Raw genomic sequence first — 23,993 nt, forward strand, 5'->3', positions numbered from 1 at the left:
GACGTAAAAGTCATGGGAATTCTGATATGACTGTTCACACTATGGTCACACTGGAAAAAATCAGACTTGTATCTGATTGGATTGAAAATGGCCGAAATCAGAATTGAAATGATAAAATCCCATATGATTTGTACTGTTCACACTGTCATATGACACAGAAGCAAAAAACAAATCTGATTTGGCCCACTTTGGCCGGCAGTCTGAACATGGGCTATGTGGACAGATGAAATGCTGCCAACAAAGCTCTAATTGGTTAACTTTCTCCAATTGGGGGAAAAGCTGCTAGTCATGACACCAACCTGTTTGATTTACTGAGCAACGTGAGGGCAGTGTTTCAGAGGTCTGGAACCAGGGTTTTGGTTGGTATTGTCTTAAAACCAAATTTTATGGCATCACCTACTCCTACTTATAATACCAAAGTGCATTAATTTCTTCATTAATCTAGGACTGCAGTGTACCTTAATTTAGTCTTTTTCCAACTCTATTTATCATTTTCTGTCATTTCCAGCAATTAATGAAAACCTTCATTCAAATCAACAATCTGACATTATAAAGAGACACACCATCCATACAATTCTGGAAGCGTGTCATAACAAGCCTTCCTGCTACTTATAAATCTCAACATTTTAGCATCTTTAATGTTTGCTCCATGCTCAGCTAGCAGTGGCTGCTTTTATTGATTTGTTTTCCCGCTAAGCTAATCATGCCTGCCGTTTATGGGCCAGGGAGGCAAACAGACACTTAGAGTGCCCCAGAGACAGCAGTTTAGAGCCAACTTGTCCACAGTGAAAGCAAGAGATAAGATTTTATTACACCCCCCAAACTTTAAATAAAACCAGTGCACCATAAAAGCTGGAATGCAGAAACACAAATTCATTCCCTCCATGTCAGTCAGGTGCTGTCTGAATCTCCCTCTGGCAGACTGCCCTGTTACAGCCAGCTTTACTCCTGTGCCCATTCCAGTGGCCGAAGAAGTAGTCAGATCTTTTACTTAAGTAAAAGCACAAATACAGCAATGTGAAAAGTAAAAGTTCTGCATGAGAAATTATACGTAGCCTTAGTAAAAGTACAGAAGTATTAGCTGCAAAATGTACTTAAAATATTTAAGCAAAAGATTATTGTTCTGTCACTGATACATCAAGGTGACCAGTAGCTCAACTGGTAGACTGGGCTCCATATAGTTGAGTCTAAACCTCGGGCCCTTTTGCTGGTGACACTTGGGTGTGTATGTGTGTATGTCAAGGTTTTTTTATGTTTATTTTACAATGTGAATTATAACATGAGCACACTCTATCATGTAAAGGTGCCAGATTTAGCCATGCAAGCTAAAGTCCCTGCAGTCCCAGGCAGGTTGATGGCATAGGCTACTGTGTAAGAAAATGTTTTGACAAATAGTAAAACATTCATGTAACCATATAAGCATATAAAATACATTAAAGGAAACATGCAAAAGCACATAAGCACAAACAATTACTAAAATACTACTCCTGATTATGACCTCATATTGGATTGTCATTGTAACCAATGTTTATAAATTTTGAGAAACAGTTGAGAGATGTGATGTTTCATAGTTCAGTGGGTATTATATTCCAGGAATGTGCTGCTTAAGAGGAAAAGGCTGACTGTAGGAACTTTTCTATAATGGTATTTTACAGTCCCCACTGGTTGGAGCTCTGGTAGATGAGTTTTGATTTTGCTTAATTAATTAATTGGACTAGCTAGTTTTAAAGAACCATTGCGTAGGATTTAGAGCCATGTAGCTGTGAGATTGCAGTTTGCATCCAACTGAAACCCCTTGAGTCAACCAAGCGTTACGAAAAAACTACAGTGGCAACAAAAACATAAAAGGCCCTTTTTAAAGCCAGTGTTTAGTTGTCCCTTTTGGGTTAATGTAGAAACATGGCAATCCCAGAGGACCCACTCCCTCTGTAGATAAAAATGTCTCAATTTAAGGTAACAAAAACACGCTTCTTATTTTCTCAGTAAAAATTTTAATATTCCTGCTGACATATAACAAAGTATGACGTAGCATAAAATAAAAGAAACTTGTGCAATGGGAGCCAAGATATCCTGGCTTTCAGTCTCTAGAATGTGTCCAGTATGCACCAAAAATTCTGAGTCCTACATCTCCCATAATGCAACACAATAGCATCTCACTAATGGTGCTATCCATTTGTCTCGTAAATCCCCCGCCCGAGTTGCTCTGCCCGCAAGAACGTGACGTAATTGCCTGGCTTGTACCACTTATAGCGTTCCATTTGTCTTTGGGCATTACGAGTCGGAAAGAAGTGCAGCAGCTGTCTTGTTATTGCTTGTGGCTCTTTTAAACAAGCTCAATGTGAAATAATAATATGTTTTTCTACAGAAACACTAACATTTCAAGTAATTCCGTTATTGCAAGTCTTACATTTCAATAATATTTTGCCATTTTCGCCTATTTCAATTTCAACAAGTGCTGTGGCGTTTTTCTCGAGCCACTAGGGGCAGTGGCAGGCTAGTGTTATTGTTAGCTACATTAGCCTATTTAGCAAACCAGCTCGAAAACAAAACTTTACATTGTATTGCACGCACAGCAACACCGTGCAATGCATAAATTGGTGACCGGACTAAAGCAGCAATGTAAACAAGTGTGCAGGAGCATTTAAAATCGACATTAAAACAACCAACGTAGTACAAATACAAAGAAAATACATCTCAATATGGGCGCTGCCATCTTCGTTTTGCGGGTCGTACGTTCGTCCTCGTTTAGCTCGGTGTACTGTGAGGTACCCCGAGCTGGATGGCTGAAATTACGACCAAAATGGGGTGTGTCTCGGTGAAATGTCGCAAGATAGCTGCGAGATTTACACTTTCCAACTCGGGTTGGGGGTTTACGAGACAAATGGATAGCACCGTTACATCCTCTGTGCCTTTTAAATTCCCACTTCTGTCAAACTCCACTCCGCCGTTTGTTATGCAAGCTTTCTCTTGTGAATTTGTCTCCGGGCCAAAGTAGAGAGCTTGATGACATCATTATGACGAGGAGTTTTTTCTCAGACTTGACAAAGCTCCTCCAGAGCCAGAGAATTCAATTTAATTCAATTCAATTTTATTTGTATTGCGTCAATTCATAACAGAAGTTATCTCAGGACACTTTTCAAATAGAGCAGGTCTAGACCGAACTCTTTAAAACATTAATTACAGAGACCCAACAGTACCACCATGAGCAAGCACTTGGCGACAAGGGCAAGGAAAAACTGCCTGTTAAAAGGCAGAAAGGACAGATCCTTCGGCTCTAGGTGGGTGGTCGTCTGTCTCGACCAGTTGGGGTGAGAGAGAGAGAGAGAGAGAGAGAGACAGAGAGAGACAGAGAGAGACAGAGAGAGAGATAGTGAGAGACAGACAGACAGACAAGTGCACAGCAACAACAGTATTGGCAATGGCAATCTAGCAGGACCATGGCAGGAGGCTCCACCAGGATCGACAAGAGCCTGCGAGACGAGAAAGCACAAGAACTCCGGGGAAGAAGTGAAGTTAGTAACATGCATTAATGGAACATGAATGAGTGCAGAAAGAGAGAGGAAGGGAGGAGCTCAGTGCACCATGGGAAATCCCCCGATAGTCTAGGCCTATAGCAGCATAACTAAGGGATGGTTCAGGACTCACCTGATCCAGCCCTAACTATAAGCTTTATCAAAGAGGAATGTCTTAAGCCTACTCTTGAATGTGGTGAGGGTGTCTGCCTCCCGAACCACAACTGGAAGCTGGTTCCACAGGAGAGGAGCTTGGTAACTGAAGGCTCTGGCTCCTGTTCTACTTTTAGAGACTATAGGAACCACAAGTAGCCCAGCATTCAGAGAACGTAGTGTTCTAGTGGGGTAATAGGGTACTATGAGCTCTTTAAGATATGAATGGGCCTGACCATGAAGAGCTTTATAGGTGAGGAGGAGGATTTTAAATTCGATTCTACATTTTACAGGGAGCCAATGCAGAGAAGCTAGTACAGGAGAGATGTGATCTCTTTTTCTAGTTCCTGTCAGTACTCGTGCTGCAGCGTTCTGAATTAATTGGAGCATTTTAATGGACTTATTGGGGCAACCTGATAATAAAGAGTTGCAGTAATCCAGCCTTGAAGTAACAAATGCATGGATTATTTTTTATGCATCTGTCTGTGATAGTGTGTCTAATTTTTGTAATATTACGTAAATGAAAGAAGGCAGTCCTAGAGGTCTGCTTTATGTGGGAGTTAAATGACAAATCCTGATCAAAGATAACTCCAAGATTCCTGACAGTGGTGCTAGAGGCCAAGTTAATGCCATCTAGAGTAACTATATCTTTAGACAGTGAGTCTCTAAGGTTTTTGGGGCCAAGAACAAGAATTTCGTTTTTTTCTGAGTTTAACATCAGAAAATTGCAGGTCATCCAGGATTTTATGTCCTTAAGACATGTTTGTAATTTAGATAATTGATAAATTTCATCGGGCTTGATAGATAGATATAACTGCGTATCATCTGCATAACAATAAAAGTTAATGGAGTGATTCCAAATAATGTTGCCTAAAGGGAGCATATATAAAGTAAATAGTATTGGTCCAAGTACAGAACCTTGTGGAACTCCATGATTAACTGTAGTATTTATTGAAGATTCATCGTTAACAGAAGACATTACACATCTGTTCTCACAGGCTGAGTTGTACTAACCAAGACTAGAAAACTGATCTTGACATTAAAATGGCTGATGTGGCCCTATTAAGAAAATAAGTCATGAGCTTGCAGATCATCTTTTCACAGATTATCTGTCTCATGTACTGCTGTCAGGATACAGTAAGAATTTCAGCAATATGACAATAAGTTATTTTTATAAAAGTTACCTACTGCAGCTTTAAGACAAATACTTTTTTCAAAGTGAAATGCATAAAGTGCCAGTACAAACAATAAGGTAATAAATACAAAGCAAAAACAGGAAAGATTGACAAAAGCAAAACTGCTTATGGTGTAAAGTTCATTTCTAAATGTGACCTTATTTATTTCGGTTTTTCTCTGCCTAATATTTCAAATATGATAAAAGAAATGCCACTAAAACAGCATGGAACACCAGACCCAGTCTAATGTATCATTTCAAGTTTACCAGGTTTTGTTTGAATAATTATGATGGGCTTCTTAACAATTAAATGAACAAAATAGAGTGCGCAGACTGTGTTGTCAGCATATCCACTGTTTATTCTTGCAGCTTTGACATTCAGTTTGTCTTACAAAACATTTGATTGATTGATTTGATGGCCTTTTTCTGAATTGATATCATTTGGCAGTGGTTAACATTAGGTCTATAAGGACAGCTTAAGATGTTAAATTTGACAGTTGTTTCACCTTGAGGTCAAGGTCATTAACAAAAAGCAGAAGGTGGGTGAACTGATGCCAGAAAATTCATAACTTAATGTTAATTTGACAGAAATGTGAAATGTAATTCCTGTTTTATTGGGGTATAAAATGGTTTATTTATCTCTTCATATGTGTGTCCCTAGATATCATCATGTGTGGTGAGTGTGGGCTGAGGAAAGGCAGGGCACTGCCGGCTGCTGAACCCTTCTCAGTTGACCAGGAAGAGACAGCATTGGGAGTTTGCACAATGTGATTGATGCCTTTCTTTTTACTGGTGGCTGAAACCTGCCAGCTGAATTGTGCTATTACCATAAAAAAAACACTGATTTGGACAGAGGCAACAACTGAAGCAACACAATGTGTGAGTAGTGATGGATCCCTGAATGCTCACTTCCAAGGTCTCATCCCTAGTTAAATTAAACTCACTGATGGTAGAGGACTGACACACAGCAGATGAGCTGTGATAACAGCCAATGTAACCCTTTAGAGACGAGGAATAGAAATGGATTACTGGATGTTATGATTACTTATGGCTAGTGGGGTCAGAAGTTCTATGTTCGACTACGGAGCCCAGGATTAACCAAACAATACACAGTTGTACTTTATTTGAGAAACAAAAAAACGCTTCCCTTTTAATACAAGGATGGGAAGGATAAGCCAAACACATAAAAATGCACACTCTGACACAAATCTTAGTGTGCATCACAGCTGTGATTTAAAGTTATCACAGTTTTTATCGCAGTTCAATTGCTTTTTAGACAAATATCAGTTTTTAATCTTTAACATATGTTTGGAATGATTGTGGGGCTGCTCAGACAATCAGAAACACACCACTCTGTAGCTCCAAACACACAAACACATCAAAAACATGGTGCTGACACAGGGAACAAGGCTTTTTTAAATGATTTTAGCACAGAATCTATTTAGCTGAGCTGATAGTCGATTAATCGATTAGACACCAAAAACATCATCATGAATTGACTTTTTAATATGAATTTAGCTCTTTTTAAGATAGATTTTTAACCTTGGTTACACAACATTCAGACTGCAAACACGCAGACACAAAATCACAGCAATGAGCATTTACCACTACGGATGGAGACATAGCAAAAACAAGACTATGGGGCCGATCACACTGAGACGCATCACTAGAAAACCTGCAAAACCATTGTTTTGCTTTGGTACTTTGCAGTTTTTAGACACACATAAAAGTGTAAAAATGTTCAACTTTTCAGTGCAAGGTGAGGTTGTCAATGTCACACTTGGCCCAGACAGCTAATCAAATTAAGCAAGAGGTTAGTTTTACTACATTACCACTTCTTTCCTGTTTTGATGCCATTTACTATGCCAGTAAATAGGTTATTCAGACTGTGAGAGAGCCACAGAGCATGGTTGTAGTGGGGCGGTAAACCCAAGTAACCTCCCTTATCCACCTCTTTGAAATAAAGCTAGAGTTTGCTCAACTAGAGCTTGAATCAGATCTTTTTAGGAAAATGTAAACATTGGTTGTCTGACCAAATGAGTAGAGCACTAGATTTTTCTCAAAAAGGATAGTCTTAATTATTCAATGTTTTCCATAACAACCCATATGACTATATGAGCCATTCCAGACACGATGTGTTTTATGATGTCCTGATCTCACATAGCCAGACCTATCTCCACCGCACCGGAGAAAGATACAAGCCACATTGCATGACTGAACTGCCTCTAGCATCCAGGCAACATTATGTGTGGTAGGTGATATGCAGACTTAACATACACAACGATGCTGTAAAAAAAGTTGTAGTATGACATGTTTTAGTTAATTTCCCTTACTTACATTGCATGTCCTGCAATGTGACATGCACACCTTGTGATTTTGATGCTAAAATTATATATTGTGCATCCCTGAACCCTTCATGAAAACCTAAGCAAAATATATAGCCCTTTTCCAAACACGTGCTGGCTTGGCTTGACTTGGTTTGACTAAGCACACCAGTCCACCGTAGCAGAGATTTGCATCTCTATTACAACAGGGCTACCCGCTTGAAGGTGTGTCTGTACAGGAAGAAAGAGCAGCGATGGTCGAGAGAGCTCAAGACTGAAGAAAGACAACCGATAGCGGTTACGTTCTTCATACCTATCTGAAAGTACAATCAGGGACACAAGAGAGAAACTAAACTTCAAACCACAGTGATTCAGTCATAAGAACACTCAGAGACTTTTAAAAACATCTGCGACTGTCTATCGGTCTCTTAAGTCATGAGTTGAGTCTCGGAACATATGCATGTTTGAGGGGGAGAAGGCGGGTCATCAGAGGTTAGCTGCGGTGGGCAAGACGGCACTGCAACCTGCTTAGAGGAAGTTTCGCACATTTTGTCCTTACTCCAGAGTTGGCTTGGCGTCTTTAAACTGGTAAGGGAAATGCAAATCATGGTTTGACTCAGCGCAACCAAAAGGCCCTAGTGGTGGTAGATAAAATAAGAAACATTTGTAATGGTTTTGGAAGAAACTGACTAACATTGTTGATTAACAGTTGATAAGACCGCCAGATTAAAGCTCACATGGGTCATTTTAGACGATGAAAAACAATACAGAATAACTTGTTGTTTTGTTTGGAAGGCTTGTTGGCTTTGGAGCATTTGAGGTGCACACAATTCGAGCAGAACGCAGGGTCGTCCGGCAAAAAATGTCAACCTACTAGAACTTTTGACACTGTGTCTCCTTTTATCATCCAGCAACATATTGAATTGGTCAGAATATATGTAAGCAGACATTCCAGGAAGAATACCTTGTGTTCAAACCACTGTTTGCCTCAAGGTCATCAGAGAAGACAATGTGCTGTTATGTGGTCTTTACAAGTGTGTATTTCTTGTGTAGTATCAGAAATGTACCCAGTAGTTAGGATTCAGTGCATGTTTGAATAGGTAAAAGCCCGCAGTAACCCAGAAAAAGAAGAAGCGTGGATTAGTGGATGTGTTCAGGCAGGTTGTTCTCAAGCTGCACTCCAACCTGCAGCTTGGACTTTGTTGTTTTTACTGCCTTTGATTAACCACAGCCAGTCACTGGATGATCAAAGTGTCTTTGTGTAGGTGTGTGTGTGTGTGTGTGTGTGTGTGTGTGTGTGTGTGTGTGTGTAAGAGAGAGAGAGAGAGAGAGAGAGAGAGAGAGAGAGAGAGAGTGAGAGTAGAGAACAATGACTTGTTTAGGTGTCTTTACACCTCTCTCAGGCTCCCTCAGTATTTAGAATTTTACCTCCACATTCATAGCAGAGCTTTGCAACTTAATTATAAATACCTAAAAAGTGATTTTGTAGGTCACTAAATCCAAAACAGAGGGAATTTCCTGAATACCACATCAAAATTATTGTTTTTTAACTACAAGCTATCACACCATTTATCCCAACCAAGACTTATTCTTGCAATAATAAAAATGTCACAATACAACACCAACTTGGTGTATTAATTTTTCTTGATAAAACATTTGGAAACCTGCTTGGTTTACACTCAGGTTTACATTGGCTAGCAGTCTTCTTCTCCCATGCCCTTGCTGTAGCATTGCTACATTTCTCATGGCGCCTTACCACCATCAACTGCTGAGTTTGGCAATCTGCACACTGTATACATGTACATGTTTAAAGGACACTATCTATCAATAGCAGCATGAAACTATGGAAAGACTGATTATCAGTACGGTTATTATAAGTAAAAGTTAGTAAAAGTAGTGTTACAAGTAAAAGTAACAGGGTAAATTAATGTTGCAGCTGGTTATGGTCTGCAAAGTATGAAGTTGCATAAAATGGGAACACTAGTACCTCAAAATTGTACTTCCATTTGACTGCAAATGTAAATTGGTTCGCAGAGGCCCTTAAAGCTCCAGATGTACTGTGTACACTGTTTTCACTGAAAATGTGTTTGGGAGCATGCACCAGTGAAGCACAGTATCAACATGATAACGAGGTCCTGGTTTATGACCTAATCTTAAGGCCCCTATCATAATTCATGTAATTTAGTTTCAAGGCCTTCAGTATTTCAGTTTTGTGCTGACATGTTGCATATTCCTACATTAATATATTTAATCACAAAAAAACATTGCACATCAATATCAATACTGTTTGAAATAAAATAATTTACATATAGTTTATGGTAGTTTATTTCAGTGACCATACCCACCCCAGCCTGTCTGCAGCCAGACTACTCCAGACTGGCTAACATTATAGCTCCCCCAACTGCTTCTTTACTACTACAACACTCACTGTTTAATGACGGAGGACAGATAGAAGAATGTCAAACATCCATGTAACTGAGTACTGAGCAAAATATGGACTACAAAAAGAACCTTAAAGGAACAATTTGCATCTGTTGTACAGGAGTAAATGAGTCAGATACATAAATGAGTGAGGATTTCCTTACTCAATCATTGAAGATAATCCAAAAAATCTCTTATATGCATCAATCACATTTAGTCTGGGTTTAAGATATAGTTATGTCAAAATTGACACTTTTAGGTGAGAATCTCCTGTTTTTAGATCCACTGGATATATGCTCCTTTACTGGCTGAAAGAGGAATGATATCAGTTTGTTCTTAGTCCCTGAAAAGGTTTTCACCTAGCCCCACTGCTATGAAAGTTTTCTTTGAATTACTTAAAATACAAAGATAGAAAACCCTATATTTTTAATGTGCACCAAAATCAGTGAAGAAAGACATTCTCAGATTTACTCAAGGGAAAGTAATAACTAAGAATTTATTGTTCTAGCTTCTCTTTGTCTTTCTTTTTTTTATTTGATTGTAATTAGATGATCTTCAGGTTTTTTGACCAAAACAAGGGATTTGGAAATTAAAGCCCAATATTTTCTGTTATAGTACATAAAATAAAAAATCTGATTAAGAAATTAAAGTAACTGATAGTTGCAGACCCTAGCAGCAATACTGTGCAGAGTAAATGTATGTTTCCCTTGATTAAAATAAATACAGTCTGTAGATTACTGTACTATTTTACTGGTGAAATACATAAACAGCACTCTGCTGTTTTGTGGGGAACATTCTGTCTCAGGTATGAGGAATTTTTCATGTCCTGTCTTTATTTAAAGAGACATATTGTAGAGCACCTCCAGTGACATTTTACACAGGAATCACCTCGACAGCGTGGCATCCCTGGCGCCCGGCAAGGGGCCTGTTTTGGGCAACTCCGTTATTGGCTTGCAAATACTGAGCACTCACACAGAGGATAATATGCAGCAAAATAAAGAGAAGAGAAACTCAAGCTCCAGGGTATGTGAAACTATTGTCAGGCACAGACAATGGAAAACCAACATTGGCTGGAAGGGGAAATTTGAGTCTCCAATCTGTTCGACTTTATGTGCTGATAAGAGACGGGGCTCTACTGGCGCTTTAGCCACCACAGAATACAGTAAACACAAACTGTGAGCCAGAGTAGGTCATTGAGAGTCTTCCCTGCCTTGGGCTTAACATGACACTTAAGTACTACTACAAGGGCAGAAAGAAAAGGCAAGGCTGCACACATTACAAACTGCCTCTATTCTCCACTCCCAGGCTGAAATGTCAGAGCCATTCTTTCAGTACGAAGGGAAGGGGTGGGGTGGAGGTGGGCCAGACAAAAGACTGGGGATTCAATGGTGATTTGTTGCATTTTCATTATAACTACTTTGATTGTGCAGGGGAGGTAATCATGGATCTAAACAGGGCCTGAAAGTAACTGTTTTCCAAGTGTGTAACTTACCCCCCCCCCAGTCCCCCGTCCCCAGTCCCCCGTCCCTGACAAACGAAGCAGTGTTTTCTGCATGATAATCCCACCTGCTGACAAATCAAAGACAGTTTTAAACATACACTTAGATCCTTTAAAGGAATCAATCCCAACAAGGGAGGAAACAAGGACAACAGAGGCAGTCAAAAGGACAGGCCACCACCAAGAGGGAAATGGTGAAAAGAGCTTCTTTTGTGCATGTGAAAAAGATCACATGAAATATGTAATTCTGAACATGAACCATTAAGCCCCAAATTCAAAGAAAAGAAGAAGAAATCAGCTCATTACATATAATTTCTCTGCTATACTGCACATACATGAAAAGGTTTCTGACCACTGCATGTAAAACATCATATGTAGGAGCTTTTGATTAGAAATGTTATTTATAATGTTTGAATTTGTGGTAACCTAATTTTGAGTGCTCACAGTGTGAGGTGGAAATGAAGGCAGAAGTGGTTCCAAGATTGCCATCCTCACTCTCCTTAGTATTAATACAAGTGTTCTGCTCCTAATTCCACCATTAGAAAAAGGATGAAATCTCACAATACCACTTAGTAAGTGGAGGGGGTTGTTCTTTTAATACCCAGGCCACCTTAACCCTACTTTCACACTGCAAACCCCTGACTTTCTGTGTGCCACTGTTGACTTCAACTCTACACTCCGCAATAAACAAACAACTTTAATAACAATAAAAGCAGACATACGTAATAAATAAGTATATGATATTATAAAAATGACATATTCAAAAAATAATTATTGTATCCATAATTTGCAATAAATTTGGTAAAGGACAGTACATTTGAAGTTATTCAGCATCATGCTGTCTCTCCTGATCTCCAGAGACTGCTAGAAAAAAAAGGTTCTGCTATATTCTGGTAGCGTGTCATACATTGTACACTATCACAACAAATAGAATGTTCACAAAGAGAAAGAGCAGGGAGTGGGGGGGGGGATATTTGAACCGAGACAGAGCTTGTCATGCGATTGGACCAGGTCCATTTCAGCCAGATAACAATGCCAGGTCGGGAGACATTTTGCCTGTCAGGCCACTTAGGCTGAGCAGACAAAGAGGTGAAACAAATCCTGCAGAGGCTACAAAGCTGCAATCCCTCCCAGGCCAGACAGCCTGAGCCTCCTCCCTCTGCTCTCTGTTGGCAGCCGCCACTCGATTAAATAGCTGCTGTTAATTATACCTGGATTGTGGGGCGTTCAGGCCCCATGGTTAGCAGCTATCCATCAACCCCCCACCACAACCGTTCCCCACCATTATTCAGAGGGCTGAGTTGAGCCTGCATGGTGGACAGTAGTATGTGCACTGGACCAAACAACTGACTAAAGCTGTAGGTTTAACAGTTTCTCCTTCTGTATTGTGTGATTGTTGAGCCCAAATATTTATTTGTAAATAACTCTTGCAGATAATTACTGTAACAAAGACATATAATTAGCCACACAGCAATACAGTGAATAGGTTATTTGTAATTGTACCAGTATAAGTATGTAAGAGTTTATATTTCCTATCTTTTAGCATCATTGTTCATACAGACTACACTCTTAGCCCAAGACTGGAGATAATAAAATAAAAAAGTTGTCATTTTTTTAAAAGGTTTTCTTTTTTCTGGTCAGAGTGGATTTTTACAAAATAAGCGTCTTCTATTTTAAATCTCCCCATTGTTCTTTCTTTCATTAGTTTTGGGGAAATTAAAACTATGTTCCCATTTCCCATCATAAATCAGAGGAAACTAGAAATTGCAAGGCACAAAAAGCACTAAACCACTTGACATACGTGTTTTACCATTCTAGCTGGAAATATTGTATGTTACATTACACAAGCATGACATCAAAATGCTGCTTTGTAGCTTTAATGTGAAGCATGAGGTTTATAAACAAGTCCGTTATATGAGCACAGTCACCCCTCAACACTGGGCTCATTAAAGAACAGAAAAAAAAACAATACCTTTTATTCCCTAGCATTTATTGTTGGCTGGCACTCTCGTGATTGAGGCTGGGCTTTGTTTAATTAATTTCAGGCTTGATGGAATGACTGGGGCTTATGCCTCTGGCACCGGGCTGACACACCAGCCCTTTAAGCTTCAAACTCATTGCCATAATGTGCTCAGAGGAAAACCCTGCAGAGAGAGGAGGAACCAGCAGGCCTTCGATCTTATCACTCACGGCCACTCCTTCCTGATTTAGACCCCAGTAAGGCGACACCGGCACTGTGGAGATGAGGCTGTGGGTGTCTATGTTTTATCATTGATAAATATGCAAAGTGTCAATTGATCTATACATGCACACACAAACACAAGGACAGACACACACACCTATGGTTTGACTCTTCCTCACAAGCCAAGACCATTTAATTTCAAGTCATGAAATACTGAACAGAAGCTACAGCAAACTTATCAGTGAGAAGATGAATGTTTTTCATTTGATATGTACAAAAAGAGCAGACCATGTGGATTCAACAAATGTGATTTCAGGAAAGAGAGTGAAACCAACTTTTGACCATTTTCTAGGGGATTATACTTTTTTTTCTTCCTTCCAGGCTGCCATTGTTTCCCATTCATTTTGCTACAAACTTGGAATCAAATTATGAGACTTTGCACTTGCAACTTGCAACAGAACAATAAAACATTAGTGCGAAAATACATAAAGATTTGCTTTATTTCACTCTATCAATACATTTTCTGATGTGACTCAGAATGCCCCATCACCATGGTCTTATCTCTAGTTTATTGACACCCTTCATACACAGATATGTGTGACTGAAAACCTACAGACATACAGGCAAAAATTATACAATATACAGATAAAATGAAATAAAAAACCTGTTGCCAACTTAGAAGGAAATACAGTCATCTTTTTTTTAAATGTCCATGATGAAACTGTAAACATAAATAGGTCAATAAAATATGAGGTATCAACGGATTGCAGACAGGTGTCAGTGATATCAGTCCATGAAAATGTCCAGGTGTGTAAAATTACTTTTAGAAGCATGTTAATACAGTAGGTTCCATAAAATATTTCCTTTGGATGTGTAATTTGTGTGATCCTACTGTGTATCATAATTTTTTGGCTTTTCTTTAAGAACTGTGAAATATCCTTTGTCTGATTGAGAGGATTCACATCACGTTTGGCTTGTGTAAATGCTCAAATCCAGGCAGTCACTGTGCATCACTGTGCTTTTGAGGGAAGCTGTATAGAACAAAATATTAATATGAAACAGACGTTCCTTTTTCAAGAAGTGATAAAACGAAATAGACAGTTGTGGATGGCAGAAATGGGGAGAAAATACTATAAATATGCATTCCATTACATTTGGGAGAATTTAATTCGGGGCAAATAATTTGAGAGATGAGCCGCCGCTGAAACGATGGTCTTAATGGACAGGTGTCCACTTAAAATCTCTGGCAAAGCTAAGACTAATGGATTGCTTTATATGCAGCACATTCAGAGAATGGAAAAGGGATTGGTAGAGCTTAAGCGCCTGAAGCACCCTGCATGCACAGATTCCTGCATAAATACGCTGCTTTAATTTCCACAACTCATGCGTTTGTCAGATGTAACCTTTTTCCAGCTCTGTATTTCAGGACAATGAAAATTAACCTGACTGTCACACAGGCCAGAGAAATACACATAACTGTAACTTGATGCAGAGATGACCAATACATGTGTTCTGCTTGGCTGAGGTCCTGTTTATCACACCCTGTTTTGCAAAGAAATAACTTTTTTTTAGATGTTTATTAAATGTGATTCTGATATTGTTTTGTTTTGCTCCTGAATTAATACCAACAGTTTGACCTGGTTGCATTTGTGAAGGCTTGTGTCAGTAAGCTACAACTGCTGTACGTCATACTAGTTACTTGCCCATTATATACACTGGAACTTTTTTAAAAGGTCCTAAGGACACTATCATTACTTTTGCATGTTTTAGCTCCATTACTATAAATCATCTATATTTCAAATTACTAGCAACTAAAGCACATCAGCTTTTTCCACTGGATTCCATACAGTTTATGTAATATGTTGCAGTGCTGTGCAATTTGTAAGTGCCTTACCACACAACAGCAACATAACTGATATGATGTTCACTGTAAAATGTATTAAATAAAAAAAAGCAAACAATAGCTGCCTGAAAGGTTGAAGAAACATTTAAAATATCCAAGACAAAACTGCTTTGAAACATTATTGACAGGCTAAAACATGAAAAAACCAAAGAATTAAATGGATCCATTCAAAAAGGAATTTTATAAACGTATAAAGTAACTATATGCCTCATAACACTACACTTACCTGTAAATTATAGAGGGTATGTATGTCTTCCATTGTGCCATACTATCAAAAGGATCAACAGGAAGCTTTATTGGGTCTGTTCTGACAGTAAATGTCAGTTGCAGGTCTGAGAGGGTGATGAGCAAAATCGTTTGGCCTCTGAGCAGTCACCATGCAACACAGACTGGATGTTCCTTTCACACAGTCTTACATCTGTATGAATCAGTGGCAGACAGCAGACTGCAAAGCACTGCCACTGCGAAACTCTGTTAGTCTGTTGGCGCACACAGAAGACACATCTAAATATAAATATTAATACAACCCACAACATAAAAAATAATAATAATAAGTGAGGTTATCTCATGGTGTCATCTAGTGGTCATGCTGTCTAACTGCAAAATTGAATTTAAGTAAAGTTTAAAAGTTGGTAATAAATGTGTTGGAAAGTAAGAACTACTGTTATGATACTATATCCCCTACCCCTGCTGACTGCATGGTCAGTGCTGCCCAGGGGGTTAATTGTGACAGCTGCAGCTCTTTCTCTTTATTATTATTATTTTACCGTTTTTCAGTGTCTATCTAGTCCTGTCCCACAAACTTTCTTTCAATGTCAAAAAATCTTCTTCATGAAATGTATGCGCTTACTTTTAGTGCTGATATTTGATGTAATGGTTGACATGTGGGCAGAAAGTACTCAAAATACTTTGATCTCTCAACATTGTACTGTGCATTTGCTCAAAATGTTTAGTGAAGGGTTTTACAGCTTTTGGAGCTTGGCGCTTTAATTAGTGTGTCACATGGCCACCTGTGGAGCAGTGGTTTGTTTGGGACCAGAAAAAACATTCTAAACTGCTCTCAGTTCGGCAGATGTATCTTCCTAAGCACGAACATAACAGGCATCAAAATGTAGCCACAAGCCTATTCTCTCTAATAATGTAAATGCATTTCTCATAGGACTTCTCATAGACCTTAATTGATAGTGAGTGTTGTCACGCTCACATTGACTGCAGGCTGTTGTTGCTGTTCAATCCTATTTGAGCAACCTGGTCTCACTCCCAATTTGCCAAATACTTCTGCCTTCTGGTATCTGTATCATTTGTACAGGGGGAAGTTCTTTTCAATCAGATTGGTGGGATTTTTGATATACCTTACAATTCTGAAATTATACATTTTTAAATCTCACTGCAAACTCACTGCACATCTTCAGATGCTACACTGAGCAGCCCTGGCATACTCTGCCACTAGGATGCGATACAAATTTAAAAGGTTTGTGTCTGGTGATCAGCAACATGGATTCATACAAAAGTCAATTAGCACAATCTAGGGTCATTTAGTAATGATTGTTTAAAGTGGGCATGATTTATTACATCATATTTCTAGACAATTCACATTTCAAACTTCAAAAAATCTAAACAGATCGCCTGTAGTTCTTACAAAGCTTAAATATTTTCAGCACATGCACGGAATTGGAACCAAAGTTTGCCTCTCTGCAACTTATAGTCAATTCAGAAATCTGTCACTCTATATTTTTGAAAATATGCTAAATCAGTTCACATCTAAATCTCCAAAAGTCTCTCTTCATTAAAATGATACCAAAATCCAAACAAAGATTGTGTGGGTACTAGATATCACGTTTCAAATGGTGTTTAGATTTGTCAAACGATGAATGGACAGTGATAAAGTGTGATGATATTCAATATCTTACTGTAATTAGTACTGTTTGCACAACATTTTTATTTTGATAAATTAAAGGGTGAGTTTTTTTTTAGATTTGTTGTGAAAACCATATACATTTAGGATTTGAATCCAGTGGCAGATTATTTTTATTATTATTATTTCTATCATTATTATTATTATTAGTAGTAGTAGTATTTATTAATATTAATATTATTCTCACTTCCATTACCATTACTTTTACTTTAGATTTATACGTGGAACTTGGATTTTGCTAATGTATGCCATTTTTCCTTGCCACTGTCGGCAAGTGCTTGCTTGGAAATTCAAGCATCCAGTAGCCATACAAACATACAAAAAAAAACATGTTTGAACAACATTCAAATTAAAACAGTGCAAATGGAGGAGGAAACTGTCCATTGTCTATTGTCCTCCCTGCCTTGACTGAGAGATTGACTGGATTGGGACAGCAGTCTGCCACTGAACACACTCCTCTGCCTGGTGAAGGTGTTGTGTAGAAGGTGGTGGGCGTTGTCCAGTATGGACAGCAGTTTGTCCAGGGTCCTTCTTTCTGCCACTGTCACCAGAGAGTCCAGCTCTGTGCCCACCACTGAGCCAGCTCTCCTCACCAGTCTGTCCAGTCTAGTGGCGTCTCTCTTCTTGCTGTTTCCTCCCCAGCAAACCACAGCATAGAAAAGGACGCTGGCCACCACAGACTGGTAAAACATTTGTAGCAGTTTTTTTACAGATGTTGAAGGACCCCAGCCTTCTCAGGAAGTACAGATGGCTCTGCCCTTTCCTGTGTTTGCTGTCCAGTCCAGCCTGTCATCCCAACCCGTTCTCATTCCCAACTCGTCAAAGACTGGCGCTTTGTCTCTGCCCTTTTGGCGTCCCATACAGCTGCATATGGTACCCATCAGCGGCTGTATGGGACGCACCAGGCTTTCTATTGACTCTAATGTAAACCCATCCGCGGCACTTGTAGACGTTTACAGAAACTTCCATCATACCCATCAGCGGCTGTATGGGACGCATGATTGTGGAATCATTTTGCAACATTATTAGGACAAAAAAGTATAAAGTGAAGTGAGTTAGTTATGTTAGCTGCACAATTAGACATCGACAATGTAAAATTAGTAACAACACATATAGCTCCTCCAGTGACAGGCATGAGGCAAGAGGTCTTGATTAAAATACAGGGCTTTATTGCTGGTCAACCCGTGAGAACTGGGTTAAAGAAAGAAAAAAAATATTTAAAAAAATAATGCTGTATGTGTGTGTCATACAGTACATCTTGTGCTATAACCAAGCATATATACAGCTAGACACTTTACAGTTTGATTGAATAAACCGAAAATGAAACATGTAAACACAATAATTAATTACACCTTCACAGCAGCTCAACAGCCAACAAACCTCATTGCTGCTTATCACGAAGAGTACATAAGTTAACTTATGTAATTATGACAACCACAGTGGAAACGGCATTCTCTTTTGCGGGCAAGCATTCAAAGTTTCACCTGAGCGCTAAAAGGCGCTCGGCGGAACAAATAATACATTTCCGTCTGGGGACGCCAAAAGGGCAGAGACAAAGCGTCAGTCTTCGATGAGTTGGGAATGAGAACGGGTTGGTCATCCAGCTGCAGCCCCAGATGTTTATAAGTCCTGACCACCTCAGCATCGACTCCCTCGATGGACACGGGTTGGAGATGTGGTTTCTTCCTTCTGAAGTCCACCACCATCTCCTTGGTCTTGGGGGTGTTCAGCTGCTGACAGTTGGACATGCACCACCTCACGAAGTCCTCGACCAGGCTCCTGTACTCCCCCTCCCGTCCATCCTTGATACAGCCAACTAGATCGATAGGTACTTTATTTATCCCAAGGGAAATTCAAGAAACTATTGCAGTATCATCCAAGTATTTCTGCATGTGGCAGATCCCAGAGTTATACTGGAAGTCAGATGTGTACAAGGTGAAGAGGACGGGAGAGAAAACGGTTATGGGCTGATATTTGTCTAGACCTGCTCTATTTGAAAAGTGTCCTGAGATAACTTCTGTTATGAATTGGCGCTATACAAATAAAATTGAATTGAATTTAATTGAATTTGTGTCAGTAGAAACTGAATCTGAATTGCCCAACTTGAATAATTGCATTAAAAACCTGAATTTGAATTGCATAATTTGAATTTGTATTGTTAAACTTGAATAACTGTATTGCAAAGCTGAGTCTGAATAGCATAATTTGAATTTGAATTTATTAGTTTGAAACTGAATTTGAGCCTCACTAAAAGTTCAACTTTTTATGTTCTTTCAAATTCAGATCTCGAAATTCAAATTCAGCTCTCGAAATTCAGATTCAGCTCTCTAAATTCAAATGTTGTAATCTCAACTCAATTTCAAACCACTAGATTACAATTTTAAGGTCACAGACGGGTCATGGTTTTCAGTAAGAGCAATCGAGTGCAGATGCACAGAGCTCCTTTTTGGCTAAGCAGCACGTTTGTTTTGACCATTTCCTGGACCTGTAGACATTGGCTAGAGAAAAACATGCTTAAAGGATTATTCCCCTTTTCAGGTTCATTATTTTTATTTATTTATTTATTTTTATTTTGGTTTCGTGTGTGAACCACTTCATGTCGGACTGTTTTCACAACCTCAGTCAGTGCAACACTGGACTGGCTGAAAGACTGTTCCTGAAAGAGGGATTGTACCAACTGTCTGTGGAGAGACGGCAGAGGAAGTAACTGGAAGTATTTTTAAGAATTTATGCTGTTTTTATTGTTGGCGTACCGCTAGCACATGCTAACAGTTGTTAGCTACAGGAGCTGTAGCTGTATGTTTGTTAAATGTTTGCAAGATGAACATGAAACTTATAAGGTGAGGTTCATTTATTAAGCCAGCTGGTGCAGATGACGTGCTAACGTTAGCTCAGCTAGCATTAGCATTGTTGTTCTTCTGCTTCGTTCAGGTGTGTGTGTGTGTGTGTGTGTGTGTGTGTGTGTTATGGTGTGTAAATTAACTTGATCTACGTGCACCGGAGTTAACGATAGAGCTACTGTGAGAGAAATAGTCAAAGTCACAAGAGCAACAAGAGAACCACCAGAGACACTGCTTTATTATTTTAGTTTATAACTTAGGACTACTTTGAGCCACAATGAGCTGTTGTACTTGTATTATATTATACTGTATATTATATTATACTGTATATTATATTATACTGTATATTATATTATACTGTATATTATGTGCTGTCTTACAAGTAACACTGAATCTGCCATGTTTTACAGGTGACCTGATGAAGCTCAGGTGTTCCTGGACCCATCAGAGGACAGAGACAGCTGCAGCATCAGGACAGTCTGGGTATCCAAAGGAAGACTGATGAAGATGAACACTGACTGCAGAGCTCCATTACCAGCTCACACTTCAGTATACTAGAAACCATAAACCTTGATGGAGAACATGATCTGCACAGTTTACATAAAAGTTATAGCTTTGTTACTTACAACATATGTAACTGGAATATGAATGAAATATAAATAAAGTGTTTTACTTTTAAGAAGAGTTTTGGTCATTTTTAAATTCAGTAATAAGTGTGGTTTTATATAAATAACATGTTATTTCACAAAGGTTTTATGAAGATTTCCTGCATGTAGAAGAGTTGAAAACCTGGTTCGTGTAACATCTATCAATATGAAAATGTGAAATTTAAACCTGTATTAATGACTGTAAGCAACACAATACATTACTGTCTCACATTCAAACTTTATTTTGTTGGAAGATAAATGACATACTATATGATATAAAACGTAAAACATAATTGCAGCTTTTACAAATATCTGAAGGTTAACTTTGGTAATAATACTTTCAAGTTAAAATATCAGACTATGAAATGTGGATACAGTACAGTACAAGTTACTTTATTAGATGAGTATTTCCTTCAGTTATGTTGACATGTTGTACAGGATCAAGTATTGCAGGCAGGTTTCTGCCTCATTATGTAAGTTTCCATGGTCTCAGTAAACTAATGTGTATAAAGAATTAACAGATGGGAGGTTACAGTAATCATCATACTATTACTCTGATTACTTTGGTACATTTAGTGGGTGTTTCTTCACTAGAAACAATTTCTTGACTAATGTTGTTAATATTATGTAATATATAATATGTTTAACTTACTGGGCTGTGTAGACTCTAGGTCACTGCTCACTGCTGTACCTGTAAAGACAAGCATAAAACACAGTGTTGGTTCTCATAGTTAAGGTATAAACACTAACATTATGTGATAGAGGTTAATACATATATATATATATATATATATATATATAGCAGTAACACACACACACACACACACACACACCTGAACGAAGCAGAAGAACATCAAAGCTAACGCTAGCTGAGATAACGTTAGCACGTCAGTATAAAGTTACACAAGAAGCATCATGAACAATAATCACCATAACTTACTCCCCGTATTTTGTTAACGTTAGCTTCTAAGGAGGCTTGATCACAGTTTGACTATTTCTCTCTCACGGTAGCTCTATCTTTACCTCCGGTACGTTTACATACAGCAGCACAGACACACACTTGGTGATTCTCAGCATAAACTTATAATAAACTTTGTGTGAATCTCTATAACAATATCAGCAGTGGAGAATATGGAGACATCTGCACCAGCTGGCTTAATAAATGAACCTCACCTTATAAGTTTCAAGTTCATCTTGCAAACATTTAACAAACATTTAACAGCTCCTGTAGCTAACAACTGTTAGCATGTGCTAGCGGTACACCAACAATAAAAACAGCATCAATTCTTAAAAATACTTACAGTTACTTCCTCTGCCGTCTCTCCACAGACAGTTGGTACAATCCCTCTTTCAGGAACAGTCTTTCAGCCAGTCCAGTGTTGTACTGACCGAGGTTGTGAAAACAGTCCGACACAAAGTGGTTCACACACGAAACCAAAATAAAAATAAATAAATAAATTAAAAAATATATATAATAATGAACCTGAAAAGGGGAATAATCCTTAAGCATGTTTTTCTCTAGCCAATGTCTACAGGTCCAGGAAATGGTCAAAACAAACGTGCTGCTTAGCCAAAAAGGAGCTCTGTGCATCTGCACTCGATTGCTCTTACTGAAAACCATGACCCGTCTGTGACCTTAAAATTGTAATCTAGTGGTTTGAAATTGAGTTGAGATTACGACATTTGAATTTCGAGAGCTGAATCTGAATTTCGAGAGCTGAATTTGAATTTCGAGATCTGAATTTGAAAGAACATAAAAAGTTGAACTTTTAGTGAGGCTCAAATTCAGTTTCAAACTAATAAATTCAAATTCAAATTATGCTATTCAGATTCAGCTTTGCAATACAGTTATTCAAGTTTAACAATACAAATTCAAATTATGCAATTCAAATTCAGGTTTTTAATGCAATTATTCAAGTTGGGCAATTCAGATTCAGTTTCTACTGACACAAATATCAGCCCATAGGAGTAGATAGAGGATGGCATCCTTCACACCCACCTTCTCCTGGAATCCAAACTGCAGTGGAACTGAAACTGCAGATAATACCCAGCTATACCTGTCGATCAAGCCCGATGAAATTAATCAGTTATCTAAATTACAAACATGTCTTAAGGACATAAAAACCTGGATGAGCTGCAATTTTCTGATGCTAAACTCAAAAAACAAAATTCTTGTACTTGGCCCCAAACACCTCCGAGACTCACTGTCTAGTTTAGATATTTTGTAGTTTAGTTACTCTAGGCCTCTAGCACCACTGTCAGGAATCTTGGAGTTATCTTTGATCAGGATTTGTCATTTAACTCCCACATAAAGCAAACCTCCAGGACTGCCTTCTTTTATTTACACAATATTACAAAAATTAGACACATCCTGTCACAGCGGATGCAGAAAAACTAATCCATGCATTTGTTACTTCTAGGCTGGATTACTGCAACTTCTTATTATCAGGCTGCCCCAATAAATCCATTAAGAAGCTACAATTAATTCAGAACGCTGCAGCACGAGTACTGACAGGAACTAAGAAAAGAGATCACATCTCTCCTGTACTAGCTTCTCTGCACTGGCTCCCCGTAAAATTCAGAATAGAATTTTAAATCCTCCTCCTCACCTTCATGGTCACCTCCTCACCTTCATGGTCAGGCCCCTTCATATCTTAAAGAGCTCATAGTACCCTATTACCCTACTAGAACACTACGTTCTCTGAATGCTGGGCTACTTGTGGTTCCTATAGTCTCTAAAAGTAGAACAAGAGCCAGAGCCTTCAGTTACCAAGCTCCTCTCCTGTGGAACCAGCTTCCAGTTGTGGTTCGGGAGGCAGACGCCCTCTCCACATTTAAGAGTAGGCTTAAGATGTTCCTCTTTGATAAAACTTATAGTTAGGGTTGGCTCAGGTGAGTCCTGAACCATCCCTTAGTTATACTGCTATAGGCCTAGAGTATCGGGGGATTTCCCATGATGCATTGAGCTCCTTTCTTCCTCTGCATGCATGTTACTAACTTCACTTCTTCCCCAGAGTTCTTGTGCTTTCTCGTCTCGCAGGTTCTCGCGGATCCTGGTGGAGCCTCCTGCCATGGTCCTGCTTGAATCCTGTTGCTAATATTACTGATATTATTATTATTAGGGACTGAGCCAGCGACCGGCAAGGTCCCTATTGTTTTTGCTTCGTTTCTTATTATTATTTTTAGCCCCCATTGACTTTGATTTTGCCCCCCTGAACATATACGAAAAGTCAATTTTATTTGGCAAAGTGGTCAGACCTGGTGAAAATGGGGATATTATGTGTCGCTTTCGGGTCTGCCGCTAGGTGGCGCTACTATCATAAAAAATGCGTTTAGGCTAATAACTTCTGCATAGTTTGTCGCACATTCAAAAAACTTATATCCACGCGTTCGGTGAATGGAGCTGAATCTTCCTATATAGGCC

The 23,993-nt window shown here is 38.8% G+C and overlaps 1 long non-coding RNA gene across 1 annotated transcript in view; it reads left to right on the top strand.

Annotated features, from left to right (window-relative positions):
* LOC127375972 (uncharacterized) overlaps positions 1-20,604 on the top strand; it is a 48,587-nt gene extending 27,983 nt beyond the window's left edge. The window contains exon 2 of the long non-coding RNA XR_007887474.1: positions 20,333-20,604. This is a non-coding gene — a long non-coding RNA (uncharacterized LOC127375972). The remainder of the gene's footprint in view (positions 1-20,332) is intronic.
* Positions 20,605-23,993: the final 3,389 nt, after the last annotated feature.

This window comes from Dicentrarchus labrax, unplaced genomic scaffold (genome assembly GCF_905237075.1).
Source record: "Dicentrarchus labrax unplaced genomic scaffold, dlabrax2021, whole genome shotgun sequence".
Taxonomy (NCBI): Eukaryota; Metazoa; Chordata; class Actinopteri; family Moronidae; genus Dicentrarchus; species Dicentrarchus labrax.